The following is a 20,067-nucleotide window of genomic DNA, read 5'->3' as shown; positions in this document are numbered from 1 at the left end:
GTATGCGCCATCATGAGGGGGGAAATCCGTGTATGCGCCATCATGAGGGGGGGGAATCAGTGTATGCGCCATCATGAGGGGGGGGAATCAGTGTATGCGCCATCATGAGGGGGGGAAATCAGTGTATGCGCCATCATGAGGGGGGAAATCCGTGTATGCGCCATCATGAGGGGGGAAATCCGTGTATGTGCCATCATGAGGGGGGAAATCCGTGTATGTGCCATCATGAGGGGGGAAATCCGTGTATGTGCCATCATGAGGGGGAAAATCCGTGTATGCGCCATCATGAGGGGGGGAAATCAGTGTATGCGCCATCATGAGGGGGGAAATCAGTGTATGCGCCATCATGAGGGGGGGAAATCCGTGTATGTGCCATCATGAGGGGGGAAATCCGTGTATGCGCCATCATGAGGGGGGGAAATCAGTGTATGCGCCATCATGAGGGGGGGAAATCAGTGTATGCGCCATCATGAGGGGGGAAAATCAGTGTATGCGCCATCATAAGGGGGGATCCGTGTATGTGCCATCATGAGGGGGATCCGTGTATGTGCCATCATGAGGGGGATCCGTGTATAGGGGATCAGGGGGGGTCAGTGTATATGTGTCAGGGGGGGCAGTGTAGGGGTCTGGAAGGTCAGTTTAGTGGTCAGCATGAATGGGCACTGGTGATCCAGGCAACATCCAACAAGTGAGCCTAAACCGCCAACCAATTAATGTAGTGGCGGCTGGTGCTCAAAATTTTTAGGGGGGCGCAAACAAACGGGAAAAAAAATATAGACGCACCGCCATTGTAATGTATTGTTATGGGGCTCCATTCCAGAGATTTTCTCTCATTTCCACCAGACCAGAGGTGAGGGGACTCAGCCACTGACAGACCCAGAGATACTTCTCTGTAGTAGATTAGGGGACCAGACAGTCCGATCTTTATATCTGTTCCTGGTGCAGATTTCCCCTCACTTCCTGTATAGTGACATTATTGTCAGCAGGAGGGGAAATCTCTCTAACAGACAGGCTCATTAATGCAATGTACCAGGATGAATGAGTGACATCATCCTGCACTGTCCAATCAGACAGCTGGAGATCGGTACCCAGTAGAATCCAGGGACAAGATGCCAACATTGGATGATTGGAGAATACCGGAGTATTCTTGACTTTAGTTCTGATTTATGTTTTTTGTTTTTTTTTGTTTAAATCGGCACAAGGGAATTTTTCTTATGTAGCGCTACCCCCGAAGGAGCCGCTGGTTGATTTGGGGATCGGCCTACTAAGTTACCCTGGCAGTGTCTAGGGGTGTAACAGTGAGAATAGCAACAGTGAGTGGAGGTCCAGACATTCAATAAAGAATTTTCAATGCTTTATTGCCCAGGCCAAACACGGCTAACATCAACACAATTTAGGGAGATCAAAGTTGATGAAGGAAGAAAAGAGAACCATGCGGTATTAGGCCTGGATATAGAACTGAGCAAGACACTGCTCTGCATTGAACCAATTTAGTTACATGTCGCCACTGTACTCAGAGTGGGTGAAGTGCCCTCGGAGAGACCCCTATGATAGGCCTGGCAGCCGGAGCGTCACTTGGGATAATACTGGGAGGAACAGGTCTCTCACACAGACCTGTCTCTAGGGCCCCTGCCACAGGCCAATTTCAAGAGAGGACTTAAGTGAATAAGGAAGGAGAATCCTCCCAGTAGACTTTTCTAGAAATGGTCCCGGATGACAGCAAGCATACCTGTCAGTGGTCCGGACACCCGATCCCAGGCTGGGATTCTGTCAATAGGCCTTAGAACCCAGTGGAACGCTGAGGTCCCTTCTCTCATCAGGATGAGGTTCGCTGCAGAGTTCAGCTCTGGCCAGGTGGGCCGCGCCGGCGGGTTCCATGGATGCGCGTACCCTGAAGATGGATACCGCACCTGGAACGGGGACCCCGCGAAAGATCCTCAACACATGACCTCTGTCCCAGATATACCCTCCCCCAGCATGCCCTGCGAGGGAAAACATCCTCTAATTGGCTGCTGAGAGAAGATCTGCTCTGCTGGAACCCCTCTGGCGCCAACTGCCGGCCAAGGGTGGCATTACACTCCCTGACCGCAGACTGACCCAGTGGACATTTCCAGAATGACAGAGGTCCCAAATTTAAACAAACACTGGAAGGGAGCAAAGTAACTCTCCCTTCCCATTAAATTTAGGCGTAGTGCCCATGCTGAAAGCAAGGGGGTGCTACATACTCCCCCCCACTTGAAATGACACTGTCCCCAGTGTCCGAAAGCATTCGAGCCCGAATGCTGACCTGATGCCAAAAAAAAGAAAGAAAACAAGGAAGAAAAGAAGAGAGGACAGATTGCACACATGGTAATACGATTCTTAAAACGGCCTAAGACATACGACATACACAACCCTGCTATCTATCTGCCCATTCTCCACAGTGATCGACAACAGGTGGGTCCAGAAAAGGTCCTGCATGGGAAAAAAACACACAGGAAGTACAATATCTCTCTAATATTTACAACCTCTAAGGTTGGGATTGAGACTGCATGCTCAAACCTGAACGCGAAGTCTCCTCCCCCAAAGAGCTCCAAGCTATAAGTGCTGTGGGAGAATACTCAGTGCAAGAATCATGCAAATAAAAATATAACAGTATTATTCTATGAAGAACGATGCAGAACACTGCCCCTAGTGGTCAGTGCGCTGGTACTGCAACAGTCACAAATCCAAAAATGCCGAAATAGCAGCAAAGGGAAGTAAATACAAAATGGAAGGGGAAAAAAAACACAGTTCTTTCCCCTGGTGAAAAGCTCCAAAGCTGCTACAGAAAAGTTGACCAAGTCCCCACTCTAACTGGCTGAACCCAAACCCTCCCAAGAGTTCTTGCACAATAGTTCTTGTGGTTCTGGAGAAGTAAGGGGGGGAAAAGGGGCAACTGGGAAAAAGAAAAAAAATGTTAGCTGGAGTGGGGCATACTTGTCCGTAACTTCCCTTTCTGTGAAATGCATACAAGCAAGGTTTTCATGATCTCAGTTATAGTAACAGGGATCAGGCAGCCAGACAGTATCTCCTCTTGGAGTGGTAGATTGGACGGTGAAGATCTGGTCTTCTTTCCCGGGACACTTCACCACGACCCGATCCCGGTAGATGTGGCGGCCCCAGCTCCAGTCACGGCGGCAGCGCTCCGATCTCATATTAAAGCGGTGGTTCACCCTGCTGAACAACATTTCAGCATACAATTCGGCATCGTAGCGCGAGCTACAGTATGCCGGTCTTACATTTTTTATCCCCGTACTCACTGTTTAATCGTACCTAGACGATTCCGTCTGCCGCAGGGAATGGGCGTTCCTAGCAAGAGGGAGGGTGATTGACGGCCGACTCTGGCACGTCACGCTCCCCGAAGACAGCCGGAGTAGGTCTCGGCTCTTCACGGCGCCTGCGCACAGGCTATGCGCAGGCGTCGTGAAGAGCCAAGCCTATTTCGGCTATTTCCGGAGAAGCGTGGCGCACCAGAGCCGGCCGTCAATCACTTTCCGTCTGGATTGGAACGCCCATTCCCCGTGGGCAGTCGGAATCGTCTAGGTAGGATTAAACAGTGAGTACGGGGATAAAAAATGTAAGATGTACTTGTGGGTCAGCACCCACCAGGATGTAGGGTGCCTTAAGATGTACTAAAATGGCTTCTTGACACCAAGCTTCCCTCTCCCGATCAATTTGGTAAAGGAGAGGGGGTGGTACATATGGGTACTCATACCCGTAATCAGTGGCAACCTTCTGGGTTACAACACGTTGCAACCGGGCCAGCCCAGGCAGGGTGCATGGATCTCCCCGACCCGGCAATGCCAAAGTGTCCGGTGCCCTCTTCAAAATAGGAACAGCACAAGGCACAGGGGTGGTGAGGGTAGTGACAGACATAAAGCTTGACTCACCGACTCCTCAGGTCAGACGCAGGGCCTCTCTCGGAACATCGTTGGAGGCGCTGAGGTCCTCGGAGCCTTGCGACCCCGGAGAATGGTCACGATCATCAATTGTAGAATCATCCGGTAACAGGTAAAAGTCCATCAAGCACCACTCTTCAGCCAATAAGAGACTGCAGGGTTTGGCCGTCACGGAGCCCTCCCTCCGGCTTAGAGGGCGCTGAGTAGGTAGGCCTCGGCCGCTGCCACAGGAGGCTGTAGTGGGCTCTTCTCCAATAGGGGTACGCCACACAGAGACCGCTGTGGAAGCTTCGGTTGTCTCCGAAATGGTCTCATCCTGAGTGCTTGTCACATCCGATGAACCCATCGCACTGGATAGGACACTTTCTAGGTCCGGGTTTTCCCCAAGGCTTACCTCCAATGAGGAAGGTGGTGAGGTAGTCGACGGTAGAGTCAGGGTAGAGGATATTGAAATCACATCGGGGTCCCGGACCTCTGGTTCCACGATTATCACCGACGGGGAAGGCATCTGCCATGGGGCTTCCTCCTCCGCGGTAAGGGTGGCGGTGATGAAGTTCACCCGATACTCTTTTGGAGCCTGTGTAGATAAGCGGGCCACAAACAGGTAGGCTCTGCATTTCTGGCATCGGGCAAAAGGTTGGATCTTCACAGACAGGTCTCCGCAGCGGGGACAGGTTAGGCCCATCATCTCCATTCCGCTACTAGACAGAGGGACGAACTGTCCCTGGGTAGATAGTCGAACGCCCGTATCAGTCACAGGCACTCCAGACGGTACGAATGCACTGGACACCCCCGGCGAAGTGGTTGGGGGCCTCAATCTCTGGGTAGCAACATCCGGTTGACCGAAGGCAGTAGGGCTGCGCATCTTCACCGGTCTCACGATTCGATTCGATTCCGCGATGCATCACGATTACTGCGTGCGGTTTTCATTTAAAAAATGCAAGCAGTTGGGAGAACTCCGAGAACTCCTCAATTTTTTTATTTTCAACAGACATGATACAGGAGATGGTCAGAGACCGCAGACATGGTACAGGAGACGGTCAGACGGTCATATGTGTAGCTGCCGACTGTGTTGTTCTTCATATCTCCCGCGCACCCCCCCCCCCCTCCCTCTCTCTCTCTCTCTCTCTCTCTCCTTCATAGCTGTACATCGTAGGCTTGGCTACTGAATCACTGAATCGAATCAGTGAATCAACTCACTACAGAGTTTGAATGAATCGAATCATGAAAGTGAATCTGATTCAATGTCAAAGATCCTCCCCTTTCAGGATGTGTAGGGAGCTGAAAAAACAGCAGCCTCAGCTCATGATTTGTAAAATTATCTATAACATGATTATGTGAGCCATCAAGACTTCAAGTTTCTGAATAAATCACAGAGCACACAAGGTTCTCTTTCGTATGTCTGTGTGTGAAGCAGGCAGCAGCAGCTAGTCAAGTCCAGTCTGTGATGACACTCAGGAAGAGAGCGCACAAGTATCAACGTTATGTTTTGTAACATGAGCTGTGTGTGCCAGCAGTATAACTCCTGATCCATGAGTGACTCGTCAGTACAATAGATTAATGAGCTGTGTGTGAGCCAGGAGAGCAGAATAACTCATGAATCTATTGCCGCGTACACACCATCACTTTATGTGATGAAAAAAAATGACGTTTTTAAAAACGTCACTTTAATTGACTGTGTGTGGGGGAAAACGTCATTTTATGTCTTGTAAAAAACGACCAAAAAAAATTGAAGCATGCTTCAATTTTATGTGTCGTTTTTCAAAAGTGCACTTTTTACTTCACAGAAATTGACCGTGTGTAGCAAAAAACGTCGTTTTCTAAGACGTTTTTTCATCCACGCATGCCCAGAAGCTACTTATGAAGCAAGCTTCAATGGTAAAACGTGGTGGAACGTAACCTCACTTTGCAAGATCATTGTGAGAAAACGATGGTGTGTAGGCAACTTCGTCTTTGAAAATTGAAGTTTCAAAAACGTAATTTTTTACTTCACAGAAAGTGTCGTTTTTTTTCATCACATAAAGTGATGGTGTGTACGCGGCATTAGAGTGACTCGTCTGAGCACAATAGGTTCATGAGCTGTGTGTGAGCCAGGAGAAAAGAATAACTCATGAATCTATAAGTGACTCATCAGGTCAAATGCATAAGCTGCTGTGGGAAGTCTTTGAATGAGGCTCGGTTCACATTGGTGCGATCATGTGGGAAACCCTGCAATTTTTTTTAATCATCAGGTCAGGATCCATTTAAACTTAATTTTTTCATGTTTTTGGTGTGCCAGAACAAGCTATAATTTGTATTTTTGGTTATGTTAATATTTTTGCATAATTCAAGGTATCTGTTGTGTTTTTTAATGTTTTTGCTGTATTGCAGAGTTTATAGAATAGTTATTGCAGCAAAATAAGGTAACTTAACATCTACTCTGCATACTGTACTGACTGAGTGTATCAGGACTGCAGTTATGATCCTTAATCTTAGCTTTTAACAAATGAGTCGTGAGTCGATTCAGTGATTCGAATCATTTCACTGAACTGATCCAAATGATTCGACTCACTAAAATGAATCACTCTGCCCAAGTCTAGTACATCGGGATAGGAGAGTGGGCGGGCTGGGCAGACACAGAGGGGGAGAGGAGGAGGGGTAGCCTGTATGCAATGCTTCGTTTTGTTGCTGGGAGGGGGGAGTGAACTTTGCTGGGCTGTGTGTGAGCCGAGTGTCAGAGAAGACACTCGGCTGCAGCCACCAGCCCCTAAATGTACAGACTGATTTCTTCTGTCCTACGGACGCACGGGAGAGATCAGTCTGTTTTCTCACACTGTTACAGGGATAATGGAGTCTGGAAACACTGCACTGAACCCCCACAGTGCAGGATCTCCAGGGACTTTGGCAACCCTGATTCTTCCGCCACTCCCACAGATGTGATGACAGCTAGTAATCTATCTCACGGCTCCATGCAGCTCTGCACTACACGTCAGGCAGATGAGAAGTGTCACTGTCCAGTGTCCCGAGGTACAAATTCTGAGGAGGGGGGAGAGCCTGGGTGGGGGCAGCATTCTGAGGCAGAGGCTACATCACCCATTGACGTGGAACGGCGCTAGGTTCAGCCAGCCGGTTGATGGCTTAAGACGCTGCTGTGAGTGAGGGGGAAGAGCGGCAATGACGTCATGCATAATCGATTAACACAGGCTACCGCATCGATGCAGAATCGGGCAGGGCATAATCTCGATGCATCGATGCAACGATTATTTTCAACACCCCTAGAAGGCAGACATTGCTTCGCAGTCCGCACCCCACAAGGAAGATGGTAGCTCTGCCCCTTGGCGCGAAATTGGGCGTTTCTCCTCCCAGTTTGGCGTGAAATTCTCTGCACGCCACACGCAGGAGAGGGTGGCTCCGCCCACATGAAATAAACCTGTGCGGACACGTTGCAGGCGCGTGCTAGGCCACACGCACGCCCAGGCTCAGCAATGCAAAGTTAACCCCCTCGCTGCCAGACAGTTCAAAGTGCACAACACTGGACACTCTCCACCAAATAATCTCACTTTCTTATTGCCAATGGTAACGGCCGAATCCCGGACGAGCCCCCACGTGTAGCGCTACCCCCGAAGGAGCCAATGGTTGATTTGGGGATCAGCCTACTAAGTTACCCTGGCAGTGTCTAGGGGTGTAACAGCGAGAATAGCAACAGTGAGTGGAGGTCCAGACATTCAATAAAGAATTTTCAATGCTTTATTGCCCAGGCCAAACACGGCCAACATCAACACAATTTAGGGAGATCAAAGTTGATGAAGGAAGAAAAGAGAACCATGCGGTATTAGGCCTGGATATAGAACTGAGCAAGACACTGCTCTGCATTGAACCAATTTAGTTGCACGTCGCCACTGTACTCGGAGTGGGTGAAGTGCCCCCGGACAGACCCTTATGATAGGCCTGGCAGCCGGAGCGTCACTTAGGATAATACTGGGAGAAACAGGTCTCTCACACAGACCTGTCTATAGGGCCCCTGCCACAGGCCAATTTCAAGAGAGGACTTGAGTGAATAAGGAAAGAGAATCCTCCCAGTAGACTTTTCTAGAAATGGTCCCCGGATGACAGCAAGCATACCTGTCAGTGGTCCGGACACCCGATCCCAGGCTGGGATTCTGTCAATAGGCCTTGGAACCCAGTGGAACGCTGAGGTCCCTTCTCTCATCAGGATGAGGTTTGCTGCAGAGTTCAGCTCTGGCCAGGTGGGCCGCGCCGGCGGGTTCCATGGATGCGCGTACCCTGAAGATGGGTACCGCACCTGGAACGGGGACCCCGCGAAAGATCCTCAACACATGACCTCTGTCCCAGATATACCCTCCCCCAGCATGCTCTGCGAGGGAAAACATCCTCTAATTGGCTGCTGAGAGAAGATCTGCTCTGCTGGAACCCCTCTGGCGCCAACTGCTGGCCAGGGGTGGCATTGCACTCCCTGACCGCAGACTGACCCAGCGGACATTTCCAGAATGACAGAGGTCCCAAATTTAAACAAACACTGGAAGGGAGCAAAGTAACTCTCCCTTCCCACCAAATTTAGGTGTAGTGCCCATGCTAAAAGCAAGGGGGCGCTACACTTACATTGAGAGAGACATGTCCCATGTGCTGGTGACTGCACGCAGCAGCCAGCGGGAGCGATTTTTTTTACGCAGCAGCCAGCGGGAGCGTTTTGCGCAGTGCAGAAGTACAGATTTATTTTAAACATCAGTGGTAAATTCGCATTAAGCCCGGGTTCACACTGACTGCAGGAACGTAATTGTGCAAGTTTAGCTGAACTCCCACACTTTCATCGCATGTCAGTCCCGACTTCGGGGGCGATTTTAGAGACATCTGTGCGGGTTTCTGCTCAGGTGTCAATGGAAATCGCACCCTGAAATCATCAAAATTAGTACACCGATTCGGATGCTGCCATTGCCAGCAATTGCCACTGATTTGGCATGTCAAATCACATCAATGTGAACCAGGGATCAGGCTCGATTCACACTATGTTCAGTGCAACTTTGGAGTCTGACTTGGATAGGGCTCTGAAGTGACGTTGAGACTTTTACACTCTCTGGCACTGAAGCCGTCTCAAAGTCAGATCAAAGTAGTGAAGGTGTTCCGTCAGATCTGGTAACAGAAGGGACGTGCCATGGTGGCCATCTTGGTACACCCCGCACTTGTCCATAGTAAGCCTGCAGTCACAAGTCGGCAGGTGGACATCTTGTTACACCCACCGGAGTCTTGCATTTCACACTTATTTATACCACTAAACTGAGCTTATATAGTGAAATACAGGATTTTTAAATCTGTCAGACTGTTGTGATGTTAAGTTGTAAAAGCAGTGGTGTTCTGTTTGATTAGCAAACCTGTAAGATCAGCAGGCTTGCCGCTGCTTTTCAGATTCAACATAAAAACAGTGTCACGGATTTCTAAATAATGTATTTCACTATATAAAGTAGTCAGTTTACTGGTAAAAATAAGTGTGAAATGCAAGACTTCAGTGGGTGTAAAAAGATGCCTGCTTGCCGCCTTCTGACTGTAGGCTTACTGCAGACGAGTGTGGAGTGTAGCAAGATGGCAGCGACAGATTGTCACGTTTGTTGCCAAATCAGTCAGAACACGGGAACCTTTTCTGAAGTTGGAGTGACTTCAGTAGTGTCAATTGGAACGACTCTCATAGAGATGCATGGCGTTTCACATGTCCTGCGACTTTGGGTCTGAAAGTCAGATCCTAAGTCTCAGGAAAGGTATTCACACACAATCTCATTGCAGAATCGCAGTGTGATTTCTACACGCATATTTATTATTATTATTATACAGGATTTATATAGCGCCAACAGTTTGCGCAGCGATTTACATCAGGGAAGACAGTAAATTTTTATGAACCCATATACATTTGTAGTCAGCGTCTTCTCTCGTGATATTTGATAACCCTAATGACCAAGACCTGCGGTGTGCCTTGGCCTAGCTGGTCGGTACGCCTAAAAGAGGGCATATCCTAGATAAGAGAATGATAAAGACTGATGTCTGAAATGAAAATGAAATGAAAAAGGGGGGCGGGAGGATGGGAACCAGTAAGACGAGCCGACGAGGGAACTGCAGGAGGAGGAGAGATATATACCCCCAGACTCCTCCTACAAATCCAGGCTAGCCTGCGGCCAGCCTTCTGACTTGTAGTCAGCGTCTTCACTTGTGATATGTGATAACCCTAATGACCAAGACCTGCGGTGTGCTTTGGCCTAGCTGGTCGGTACGCCTAAAAGAGGGCAAAAGACACAAATGTAGGTAAGTAAGAAACTTTATTGAATGGATAACATTTAATCTAACAAAGAGGCAAACGCCCTGCTAACCTTTGTCCGTCGCAATGTCGCAGTCACGCTATATATCACAGATCACCACTATTACCAGTAAAAACAATAATAAAAAAAAAAAAGTCCCTAAATCTGTATCCTATTTTGTAGATGCTATAACTCTTGCGCAAACCAATCAATATATACTTATTAGGATTTTTTTTTTAACCAAAAACATGTAGCAGAATAAGTATTTGCCTAAACTGATGAAGAAATTTGTTTCACATTTTATTTTTTGGATATGTATTATAGCAGAAAGTAGAAAATACCGTTTTTTTTCAAAATTGTTGGTCTTTTTTTTGTTTGTTTGTTTTTAGCGCAAAAAGTAAAATCTGCAGAGGTGATCAAATGCCACCAAAAGAAATCTCTATTTGTTGAGGGGAAAAAAAGGACATCAATTTTATTTGGGTACATCGTAACACGTCAGTTAAAGCAACGCAGTGCCACATCGCAAAAAATGGCCTGGTCATTAACAGCTTCAACCTTGGAAGGATTTACCCCCTTAATGACCAGGCCATTTTTTTCAATACGGCACTGCGTCACTTAAACAATTGTGCTGTCTTGCGACGTACCCAAACAATTGATGTCCTTTTTTCCCCTACAAATAGAGCTTTATTTTGGTGGTATTTGATCACCTCTGCCGGTTTTTATTTTTTGCTCTATAAACAAAAAAAAGGGTGCTAATTGATTGCCCCTAGTGCTAATTTGGGGGAAAAAAACAGTTTTTTATACTTTCTGCTATAATACATATCCCCCCCCCCCCCCAAAAAAAAAAAAATGAATAAAGACTGGGGCAAAGGTTCATCTTCCAACAGGACAAGGACCCCAAGCACACAGCCCAGATAATGAAGGAGCGGCTACCGGAGAACTCTGTGAATGTCCTTGAGTGGCACAGCCAGAGTCCAGACTTAAACCCGATGGAACGGAGAGATCTGAAAATGTCTGGGCACCGACGCTCCTCATCCAATCTGATGGAACTTAGGAAATCCTGCAAAGAAGAATGAGAGAAACTTCCCCAAAAAAAAGTGTGCGCCAAGCTTGTAGCATCATACTCAAAAAGACTTGGAGGCTGTAATTGGTATCAAAGGCACAACAAAGTATTCTCAGCCTTTGCTCAATACTATGTACATTTATTTTTTTCGTTTTTAATAAATTTGCAATGATTTCAAACTTCTTTCACGTTGTCATTATGGGGTTTTGTTTGTAGAAGTTTGAGGAAAGCAATTCATTTAATCCATTTTGGAATAAGGCTATAACATAACAAAATGTGGAAAAAGTGAAGCGTGTGAATACTTTCCAGATGCACTGTATGTCATGCTTGGTTGCCTTTTTCATTGACCTCGAAAACCACTTTATGTGCAAGCTAGTTTTAATATCGGATAAAATAAAAGATAATAATAATGCCATGTTCTAGAACAGTGGCATCTGACCTAAAATTTGTATCCATTTTAATAAGTATATACCGTATATACTCGAGTATAAGCCGAGGCACCTAATTTTACCACAAAAAACTGGGAAAACTTATTGATTCAAGTATAAGCCTAGGGTGTCCATCTGCATGCCTCGCTGTGCCCATGACTAGACTTAGGTTTAACATGGGAGTATATAGAAGGTGTGCCCGGCTTTGAAAAATCAGCTCCTCGGCCGTAGGTCCCCCGGACAGTAAACTTTGCACACTTCTAGAGGAGAACAGGGGCTACATGTGTGCCAAGTTTCGGGTCCAGAGGACCTACAGCGGGCCGGTACCGGGTCCCCAAAGTTATCAGGGAAATTACCATTTAACATTGGAGTCTATGGAAGGGGCGCCCGACTTTGAAAAATCGGTGCTCCTCGGCCGTAGGTCCCCCGGACAACAAACTTTGCACACTTGTAGTGGAGCTATACGTGTGCCAAGTTCCGCTGGTACCGGGTCCCCAAAGCCTGGGAGATCAGGCGCAAAAGGATGAGTCGAGGGGGGCATTTTCAGCACAAAAAAAATGTGCTGTATACCCCCCTCTCCCTGTATACCTCTTTCTCTGTATACCCCCTCTCTCTCTGTGTATACCCCTCTCTCTCTCTGTATACCCCCCCTCTCTCTCTCTGTATCTCTCTCCCTGTATACCCCCATCTCTCTCTCCCTCTATACCCCTCTCTCTCTGTATACCCCCCCTCTCTTTCTCTATCTCTCTCTGTATTTCCCCGCTCTCTCTCAGTATACCCCTCTCTCCCTCTGTATACCTCTCTCTGTATACCCCCTCTATCCCTCTCTCTCTCTGTATACCCCCCTCTCTCTCTCTCTCTGTATACCTCTCTCTCTCTCTCTGTATACCCCCCCCTCTGTCTCTGTATACCCCTCTATCTCTCTCTGTATACCTCTCTCTGTATACCTCTCTCTCTTCTCCCTCTCTGTATACCCCCCTCTCTCTCTCTCTGTATACCTCTCTCCCCTTCCCTCTCCCCCCTTCCTCTCCCCTCCCCTCCCTCTCTCCTCCCCCGGACGGCAGGAGCAACAGAGCCGCTACCACCACCAGCAGCCCCCAGGTGAGAGGGATGGGGGTCCGTGTGCCATCATGAGGGGGGAGGGATGGGGGTCCGTGTGCCATCATGAGGGGGGGGAAATCCGTGTATGTGCCATCATGAGGGGGGAAATCCGTGTATGTGCCATCATGAGGGGGGAAATCCATGTATGTGCCATCATGAGGGGGGAAATCCGTGTATGTGCCATCCTGAGGGGGGAAATCCGTGTATGTGCCATCCTGAGGGGGGAAATCCGTGTATGTGCCATCATGAGGGGGGAAATCCGTGTATGCGCCATCATGAGGGGGGAAATCCGTGTATGCGCCATCATGAGGGGGGAAATCCGTGTATGCGCCATCATGAGGGGGGAAATCCGTGTATGCGCCATCATGAGGGGGAAAATCCGTGTATGCGCCATCATGAGGGGGGGAAATCAGTGTATGCGCCATCATGAGGGGGGGAAATCAGTGTATGCGCCATCATGAGGGGGGGAAATCAGTGTATGCGCCATCATGAGGGGGGGAAATCAGTGTATGCGCCATCATGAGGGGGGAAATCTGTGTATGTGCCATCATGAGGGGGGAAATCCGTGTATGTGCCATCATGAGGGGGAAAATCCGTGTATGTGCCATCATGAGGGGGGGAAATCCGTGTATGCGCCATCATGAGGGGGGGAAATCAGTGTATGCGCCATCATGAGGTAGATTAGGGGACCAGACAGTCCGATCTTTATATCTGTTCCTGGTGCAGATTTCCCCTCACTTCCTGTATAGTGACATTATTGTCAGCAGGAGGGGAAATCTCTCTAACAGACAGGCTCATTAATGCAATGTACCGGGATGAATGAGTGACATCATCCTGCACTGTCCAATAAGACAGCTGGAGATCGGTACCCAGTAGAATCCAGGGACAAGATGCCAACATTGGATGATTGGAGAATACCGGAGTATTCTTGACTTTAGTTCTGATTTATGTTTTTTGTTTTTTTTTGTTTAAATCGGCACAAGGGAATTTTTCTTATGTAGCGCTACCCCCGAAGGAGCCGCTGGTTGATTTGGGGATCGGCCTACTAAGTTACCCTGGCAGTGTCTAGGGGTGTAACAGTGAGAATAGCAACAGTGAGTGGAGGTTCAGACATTCAATAAAGAATTTTCAATGCTTTATTGCCCAGGCCAAACACGGCTAACATCAACACAATTTAGGGAGATCAAAGTTGATGAAGGAAGAAAATCGAACCATGCGGTATCAGGCCTGGATATAGAACTGAGCAAGACACTGCTCTGCATTGAACCAATTTAGTTACACGTCGCCACTGTACTCAGAGTGGGTGAAGTGCCCTCGGAGAGACCCCTATGATAGGCCTGGCAGCCGGAGCGTCACTTAGGATAATACTGGGAGGAACAGGTCTCACACAGACCTGTCTCTAGGGCCCCTGCCACAGGCCAATTTCAAGAGAGGACTTGAGTGAATAAGGAAGGAGAATCCTCCCAGTAGACTTTTCTATAAATGGTCCCGGATGACAGCAAGCATACCTGTCAGTGGTCCGGACACCCGATCCCAGGCTGGGATTCTGTCAATAGGCCTTGGAACCCAGTGGAACGCTGAGGTCCCTTCTCTCATCAGGATGAGGTTCGCTGCAGAGTTCAGCTCTGGCCAGGTGGGCCGCGCCAGCAGGTTCCATGGATGCGCGTACCCTGAAGATGGGTACCGCACCTGGAACGGGGACCCCGCGAAAGATCCTCAACACATGACCTCTGTCCCAGATATACCCTCCCCCAGCATGCCCTGCGAGGGAAAACATCCTCTAATTGGCTGCTGAGAGAAGATCTGCTCTGCTGGAACCCCTCTGGTGCCAACTGCCGGCCAGGGGTGGCATTACACTCCCTGACCGCAGACTGACCCAGTGGACATTTCCAGAATGACAGAGGTCCCAAATTTAAACAAACACTGGAAGGGAGCAAAGTAACTCTCCCTTCCCATTAAATTTAGGCATAGTGCCCATGCTGAAAGCAAGGGGGCGCTACATACTCCCCCCCAATTGAAATGACACTGTCCCCAGTGTCCGAAAGCATTCGAGCCCGAATGCTGACCTGATACCTGCCAAAAAAAAGAAAGAAAACAAGGAAGAAAAGAAGAGAGGACAGATTGCACACATGGTAATACGATTCTTAAAACGGCCTAAGACATACGACATACACAACCCTGCTATCTATCTGCCCATTCTCCACAGTGATCAACAACAGGTGGGTCCAGAAAAGGTCCTGCATGGGAAAAAAACATACAGGAAGTACAATATCTCTCTAATATTTACAACCTCTAAGGTTGGGATTGAGACTGCATGCTCAAACCTGAACGTGAAGTCTCCTCTCCCAAAGAGCTCCAAGCTATAAGTGCTGTGGGAGAATACTCAGTGCAAGAATCATGCAAATAAAAATATAACAGTATTATTCTATGAAGAACGATGCAGAACACTGCCCCTAGTGGTCAGTGCGCTGGTACTGCAACAGTCACAAATCCAAAAATGCCGAAATAGCAGCAGAGGGAAGTAAATACAAAATGGAAGGGGAAAAAAACAGTTCTTTCCCCTGGTGAAAAGCTCCAAAGCTGCTACAGAAAAGTTGACCAAGTCCCCACTCTAACTGGCTGAACCCAAACCCTCCCAAGAGTTCTTGCACAATAGTTCTTGTGGTTCTGGAGAAGTAAGGGGGGGAAAAGGGGCAACTGGGAAAAAGAAAAAAAATGTTAGCTGGAGTGGGGCATACTTGTCCGTAACTTCCCTTTCTGTGAAATGCATACAAGCAAGGTTTTCATGGTCTCAGTTATAGTAACAGGGATCAGGCAGCCAGACAGTATCTCCTCTTGGAGTGGTAGATTGGACGGTGAAGATCTGGTCTTCTTTCCCGGGACACTTCACCACGACCCGATCCCGGTAGATGTGGCGGCCCCAGCTCCAGTCTCGGCGGCAGCGCTCCGATCTCATATTAAGCTGCGGTACTTGTGGGTCAGCACCCACCAGGATGTAGGGTGCCTTAAGATGTACCAAAATGGCTTCTTGACACCAAGCTTCCCTCTCCCGATCAATTTGGTAAAGGAGAGGGGGTGGTACATATGGGTACTCATACCCGTAATCAGTGGCAACCTTCTGGGTTACAACACGTTGCAACCGGGCCAGCCCAGGCAGGGTGCATGGATCTCCCCGACCCGGCAACACCAAAGTGTCTGGTGCCCTCTTCAAAATAGGAACAGCACAAGGCACAGGGGTGGTGAGGGTAGTGACAGACATAAAGCTTGACTCACCGACTCCTCAGGTCAGACGCAGGGCCTCTCTCGGAACATCGTTGGAGGCGCTGAGGTCCTCGGAGCCTTGCGACCCCGGAGAATGGTCACGATCATCAATTGTAGAATCATCCGGTAACAGGTAAAAGTCCATCAAGCACCACTCTTCAGCCAATAAGAGACCGCAGGGTTTGGCCGTCACGGAGCCCTCCCTCCGGCTTAGAGGGCGCTGAGTAGGTAGGCCTCGGCCGCTGCCACAGGAGGCTGTAGTGGGCTCTTCTCCAAGAGGGGTACGCCACACAGAGACCGCTGTGGAAGCTTTGGTTGTCTCCGAAATGGTCTCATCCTGAGTGCTTGTCACATCCGATGAACCCATCGCACTGGATAGGACACTTTCTAGGTCCGGGTTTTCCCCAAGGCTTACCTCCAATGAGGAAGGTGGTGAGGTAGTCGACGGTAGAGTCAGGGTAGAGGTAATTGAAATCACATCGGGGAAGGCATCTGCCATGGGGCTTCCTCCTCCGCGGTAAGGGTGGCGGTGATGAAGTTCACCGATACTCTTTTGGAGCCTGTGTAGATGAGCGGGCCACAAACAGGTAGGCTCTGCATTTCTGGCATCGGGCAAAAGGTTGGATCTTCACAGACAGGTCTCCGCAGCGGGGACATGTTAGGCCCATCATCTCCATTCCGCTACTAGACAGAGGGACGAACTGTCCCTGGGTAGATAGTCGAACGCCCGTATCAGTCACCGGCACTCCAGACGGTACGAATGCACTGGACACCCCCGGCGAAGTGGTTGGGGGCCTCAATCTCTGGGTAGCAACATCCGGTTGACGGAAGGCAGTAGGGCTGCGCATCTTCACCGGTCTCACGATTCGATGCGATTACGATTATCAAGGTCACGATTCGATTCGATTCCGCGATGCATCACGATTACTGCGTGCGGTTTTCATTTAAGAAATGCAAGCAGTTGGGAGAACTCCGAGAACTCCTCAATTTTTTTTATTTTCAACAGACATGATACAGGAGATAGTCAGAGACCGCAGACATGGTACAGGAGACGGTCATAGACCGCAGACATGGTACAGGAGACGGTCAGAGACCGCAGACATGGTACAGGAGACGGTCAGAGACCGCAGACATGGTACAGGAGACGGTCAGAGACCGCAGACATGGTACAGGAGACGGTCAGAGACCGCAGACATGGTACAGGAGACGGTCAGAGACCGCAGACATGGTACAGGAGACGGTCAGAGACCGCAGACATGGTACAGGAGACGGTCAGAGACCGCAGACATGATGCGCCAAGTAGCCAGCATTGGGTTCTGATGCGCTGCTGCTGCCATGGAGACAGAGACCAGCGCTGTCAATAGCAACCATGGTTGTTTGCCCAATGGTTCACTGTCGGATTCCCCCATCCACCTGGAATGTGTAGATGCGATGGGGGACTTGTTTTTTTAGTGTAAAGCCCAAACTAACAAAAAAAAGCGATCAGTATGAGTGCTAGCTGGATCTTGGAAGGATAGCAGGAGAGGGAGACAGATAGAGGAGAGAAAGGGACAGTTCAGTTATGTATGTACAATGAAAAATGCAGTGCTCACTCATTCAGGGACGAGGCTGGAAGTTCACAGCTTGGAATGTGTAGCCGCCGACTGTGTTGTTCTTCATATCTCCCGCGCACCCCCCCCCCTCCCTCTCTCTCTCCTTCATAGCTGTACATCGGGATAGGAGAGTGGGCGGGCTGGGCAGACACAGAGGGGGAGAGGAGGAGGGGTAGCCTGTATGCAATGCTTCGTTTTGTTGCTGGGAGGGGGGAGTGAACTTTGCTGGGCTGTGTGTTAGACTTGGGCAGAGTGATTCATTTTAGTGAGTCGAATCATTTGGATCAGTTCAGTGAAATGATTCGAATCACTGAATCGACTCACGACTCATTTGTTAAAAGCTAAGATTAAGGATCATAACTGCAGTCCTGATACACTCAGTCAGTACAGTATGCATATTAGATGTTAAGTTACCTTATTTTGCTGCAATAACTATTCTATAAACTCTGCAATACAGCAAAAAAATAAAAAAAACACAACAGATACCTTGAATTATGCAAAAATATTAACATAACCAAAAATACAAATTATAGCTTGTTCTGGCACACCAAAAACATGAAAAAATTAAGTTTAAATGGATCCTGACCTGATGATTAAAAAAAATTGCAGGGTTTCCCACATGATCGCTCCAATGTGAACCGAGCCTCATTCATAGACTTCCCACAGCAGCTTATGCATTTGACCTGATGAGTCACTTATAGATTCATGAGTTATTCTGCTCTCCTGGCTCACACACAGCTCATGAACCTATTGTGCTCAGACGAGTCACTCATGAATCAGGAGTTATACTGCTCTGCTAACTCACACACAGCTCATGAACCTATTGTACTGACGAGTCACTCATAGATCAGGAGTTATACTGCTGGCACACACAGCTCATGTTACAAAACATAACGTTGATACTTGTGCGCTCTCTTCCTGAGTGTCATCACAGACTGGACTTGACTAGCTGCTGCTGCCTGCTTCACACACAGACATACAAAAGAGAACCTTGTGTGCTCTGTGATTTATTCAGAAACTTGAAGTCTTGATGGCTCACATAATCATGTTATAGATAATTTTACAAATCATGAGCTGAGGCTGCGGTTTTTTCAGCTCCCTACACATCCTGAAAGGGGAGGTTCTTTGACAATGAATTGAATCAGATTCACTTTCATGATTCGATTCATTCAAACTCTGTAGTGAGTTGATTCACTGATTCGATTCAGTAGCCAAGCCTACTGTGTGTGAGCCGAGTGTCAGAGAAGACACTCGGCTGCAGCTACCAGCCCCTAAATGTACAGACTGATTTCTTCTGTCCTACGGACGCACGGGAGAGATCAGTCTGTTTTCTCACACTGTTACAGGGATAATGGAGTCTGGAAACACTGCACTGAACCCCCACAGTGCAGGATCTCCAGGGACTTCGGCAACCCTGATTCTTCCGCCACTCCCACAGATGTGATGACAGCTAGTAATCTGTCTCACGGCTCCATGCAGCTCTGCACTACACGTCAGGCAGATGAGAAGTGCCACTGTCCAGTGTCCCGAGGTACAAATTCTGAGGAGGGGGGAGAGCCTGGGTGGGGGCAGCATTCTGAGGCAGAGGCTACATCACCCATTGACGTGGAACGGCGCTAGGTTCAGCCAGCCGGTTGATGGCTTAAGACGCTGCTGTAAGTGAGGGGGAAGAGCGGCAATGACGTCATGCATAATCGATTAACACAGGCTACCGCATCGATGCAGAATCGGGCAGGGCATAATCTCGATGCATCGATGCAACGATTATTTTCAACACCCCTAGAAGGCAGACATTGCTTCGCAGTCCGCACCCCACAAGGAACATGGTAGCTCTGCCCCTTGGCGCGAAATTGGGCGTTTCTCCTCCCAGTTTGGCGCGAAATTCTCTGCACGCCACACGCAGGAGAGGGTGGCTCCGCCCACATGAAATAAACCTGTGCGGACACGTTGCAGGCGCGTGCTAGGCCACACGCACCCCCAGGTTCAGCAATGCAAAGTTAACCCCCTCGCTGCCAGACAGTTCAAAGTGCACAACACTGGACACTCTCCACCAAATAATCTCACTTTCTTATTGCCAATGGTAACGGCCGAATCCCGGACGAGCCCCCACGTGTAGCGCTACCCCCGAAGGAGCCAATGGTTGATTTGGGGATCAGCCTACTAAGTTACCCTGGCAGTGTCTAGGGGTGTAACAGCGAGAATAGCAACAGTGAGTGGAGGTCCAGACATTCAATAAAGAATTTTCAATGCTTTATTGCCCAGGCCAAACACGGCCAACATCAACACAATTTAGGGAGATCAAAGTTGATGAAGGAAGAAAAGAGAACCATGCGGTATTAGGCCTGGATATAGAACTGAGCAAGACACTGCTCTGCATTGAACCAATTTAGTTACACGTCGCCACTGTACTCAGAGTGGGTGAAG

This window comes from Rana temporaria, chromosome 5 (assembly GCF_905171775.1).
Source record: "Rana temporaria chromosome 5, aRanTem1.1, whole genome shotgun sequence".
NCBI lineage: Eukaryota > Metazoa > Chordata > Amphibia > Anura > Ranidae > Rana > Rana temporaria.
This window is presented reverse-complemented; position numbering follows the sequence as displayed.